Here is a 3,833-nt window from a genome sequence, read left to right as displayed (position 1 = left end):
ACACGATTTTTTTGTCACTGTGTATTTGCTACGGAGATTTTGTGAGATTCTTCGTGTTAGTGAACTAGATACTCATGATGCTCAATGCTCACGTTACTAACTTATTGCTGTCAAGGTGCAGAGTGTCGTTCAAAAATTTTTCGCTGGCCAAGGGAGACCTCGATAAACCAGAATGAGAGTCTACTATTGTATGCTCTTATCATCTTATTTACATTATTTATTATGTAGTGTCGAGTGCAACACGAACGTCAGCGTGTTATACTGTGGCTGATTAGCGTAGCCAAGTAATATGCTAGCGATTATGAACTAAATGTATATGTAAATCATATACTGTTATCAAAAAAAAATAATAGACCGTAAAATATATTTTCGAGATGTTATACTAAAATTTTATGTGTTAGTCAATAAGGCCAGAAAAGTAAAATTCACAGATATGGCATTCAATTTGTGTGTTAAAATTATTTAAATTTCTCTTTTGTCAAAGTCTTTTGATTATGGAAAATTATTGCAAACTATTCTCACGAATAACGTACATGACTACTCCGCACTGTGTTTACAAAAGTGAGTGATATGTGCGTGATACATTACATATACAATATGCAATATAAAGACTGCAATATGAATATGCTCAACGATCTCAAATCACGTTGCACTGCAACATGACCTAAAATATTCAAAGAATAAAAGCATCTTTATTTAAAAAATTACTATCTTTATCGTAATATATAATAAAAAATAGTTCCTTATATATAAGATATTAAACTTAAATTTTAGAAACAACTTATTTCAAAAATGTATTAATGTGCAATTACGTAGAAGTGTTCTTACAATAAAATTTTGTACACATGTATAAATAACTACATAAATGTAGAAATTTTCAGTGGCGGCCTCAAACTAATTGTAAAGAGTGAAACACTTATCATGTATAACACGGTTTGGCGTAGTTTTTTCGATGTATCTTGAAAACTATTAAAGATATCAAAAAATGTTTTATATAAAAGTTTTATGGGAAAAACACCTCTATTTATCTACCTTAATAGATTTGGTAAAAAAAAATGTTGTTTATAATTTTGTTACACAATTTGTTTTTAAACTTTATTTTTTAGATTTTAGTAACATAAATAAATATAGGACTTTTTTCTATAAAATTTTTTTTCAAACTTTTTTTTGAAATCTCTAATCATTTTTGAAAGAAATTGAGAAAAATTAAAAGCCACTCTACATATGAGGGGTGATGTTATCCCCTTAAAACCGTTTTTTAGCAGCAACGAAAGATCTCAATACTCATTTATTGACCTCCCTTACATGTGTGCAAAGTTTTATCAGAATCAGAACGTTCGGGTTCGCGAGGTTTCTTTGTAGTAAGTCCTAAGAAATGTTGAGAAAAAAAGAGTATGGTGACACCAGTACATATTGTTAAAAATTAAATATTAAAAAAAATTTATTTAGAGCGTTGTCAGTAATAAGAGGTAATCAGTGAATGAATCCTTCAATAATTGAGAATACAGCTCTTATAAGTAGGACATAATGGAAACGGGTTACAACGTAGTCTGTGTCATGTACTACAATATCAAGTGATGAATTTAATAGTAAAAAATCAGTTAATCTTCCTATGGTAAATATAAATACAAATTCCAAAAATTATAAAAGAGTAGAGTGTATATTTATTTTATTTTTGTGCAAGGTATTAATTCATCTAAAGAGTTTAATTTTTGTGGGAACAGCAATGATCATTGTCGCTGAGATGAAATAAGCTCGACACCAATTATTTCTACTGTAAATATATGATGGGTTCATACAATGAATCCTAGGAATCTAATTGCTATTATTGCATAAAATATTCCTAAGTATCCGAATGTTTCTGTTTTACTTTTTTCACTTATAATGATATAAGAGATTATTCCAAATNGTGGTAANATTAAAATATAAACTTCTTGATGTCCAAAAAATCAGAATAAGTATTGGTATAGGATTGAGTCTCCCCTTTCTGAGAGGTCACAAAATAATGTATTAAAATATTGATCTGTTTAGAGCATAGTGATTGCACCAGCTAGCACAGGTAGTGATACAAAAAGCAGAATAGCTGTAGTTAAGATAAATNAGACTATTAAANGAGNTTTGTCTANNNAACAATTTTTATGAGTTATATTAATAATTGTANAGATAAAGTTAGTAGCTCCTATAAGTGAAGAAATTTCTGCAATATGTAGAGAAAAAATTGCTAAAGCTATTGACGCATCTCTGTGGAAAATATTTGAGGATAGAGGAGGGTAAGTTCAACCAGTTCCAACACCAGAGCTAATAAATTGTCTTAAAGTAAAAAGTATAATAGACGGGGCGAGAAGTCAGACTCTTATGGTAGTTATTCGTGAGTAATCTTTGTCTGCTGACACAATCATTATAGACACAAGGAAATTTCCAAATCCTCCAATTATAAATGGAATAAATATAAAAACAATTATAATAAATCCGTGTCCTTTTACAATAGAATTAGAAAGTTGGTCATTTTTAATGATTGCTCCGCATGATCCAAGTTTAATTCAAATAATTATTTCTATTGATGACTTGATCATACCTACTCATATGGCAAATATAAAGTAGAGAATTCCAATATTTTTATAATTTGTTGAGTATAGTCATTTGTTCATTATATATTTATATATATATATAGTGGTAGTAAATTCAATGTTAAAAACTAGAGTGTTATGTCTGATTTAAGTAATAAATTGTAAATTTCTTTAACAAATAATTTTCTAAGACTAAAGAAATTTTCGGGTATTTAATTTTTGAATAAGTAATGAATCTTGGCTATTGAAGCAATAACACTGTTGTTAGAGTGTATGTGATTAAATCCGTTTAATATACAATTAAATAATTAAATAAGCACGAACGCTTTCGACCTTGTATTAGGTCCTTTTCAAATGCATATAGATTATATTATAAAAAATAAGTCGTTCAATGTTGATCGTGGATATTCACACTAGCCATCCCGACCAACACTTTACAAAGGTAGAAATGCGACTGAATTTCTCAAAGCTTTATACTATCATCTTTACATATTTAATTTTTGAATATAAGGTTAGTTAATAATCATTTAGTTAATAATTATATAGTTTATAGTAAAAATTTTAAATTGCAAATTTAAAGATATTAGTTTTGATGAAAATGTTTAAGATTTATCAGACGTATAGTTGTTAAATTTTTTTTTTACTTTTTACTTTTTTAACTAGTTTCTAAAGTTGTGAATTATTTAAAGATAAAAAAACAAAATGGTGGCATTCTTGCTAAGTTTATTATTAGTAAAGCAAATATTGAATTAAATTGTTTAATAGTGTGTTGCAAAAATGGGAGAGGTTTTGGTTTTATTAAAAATCAAACTAATTATAAGTAAAATGGTAGAGTGAGTGAAACAGTATATAAATCATATTTGATGTTTCAATTAAATATGTATAATAATATATCTTGTTTTATTCATTAAGGAATCTGTAAGTAAGATTTTCATTTTATTGTTAATTATAGAAACAAGAGAAACAATTATTGTTATAAGTATTAAGTATATAAAGATCAATCTTGTAATCTCTGTAATATAACAAATAATAAGTGGATGCAATTTCTGTAAAGTTAGTAAAAGTGCAATTGCTTGCCAGTTTATGAAGTTGCTTAAAGAAGTTATTCATAAATGGAAAGAAAGGATTCCAACTTTTAAAAATAAAGATAATATTAATATTGAATGTTATAAACTTAAAAATACTGAGTTGATAATTATGGCAAACAGTAGAATTAAGGATGCTACAACGTGGACTAGAAGATAGGTAGAAATAATTATATTATAA

At 27.2% G+C, this 3,833-nt stretch overlaps 1 pseudogene; it reads right to left on the bottom strand.

Annotated features, from left to right (window-relative positions):
• Positions 1-1,473: 1,473 nt before the first annotated feature.
• On the bottom strand, positions 1,474-2,310 carry LOC109862566 (annotated as a pseudogene).
• Positions 2,311-3,833: the final 1,523 nt, after the last annotated feature.

The sequence above is a fragment of the Pseudomyrmex gracilis genome, unplaced genomic scaffold (assembly GCF_002006095.1).
Source record: "Pseudomyrmex gracilis isolate BER0280 unplaced genomic scaffold, ASM200609v1 scaffold_1974, whole genome shotgun sequence".
Lineage (NCBI taxonomy): Eukaryota > Metazoa > Arthropoda > Insecta > Hymenoptera > Formicidae > Pseudomyrmex > Pseudomyrmex gracilis.
The sequence above is the reverse complement of the archived record's forward strand: the minus strand, read 5'-3'. Positions and strand labels throughout refer to the sequence as shown.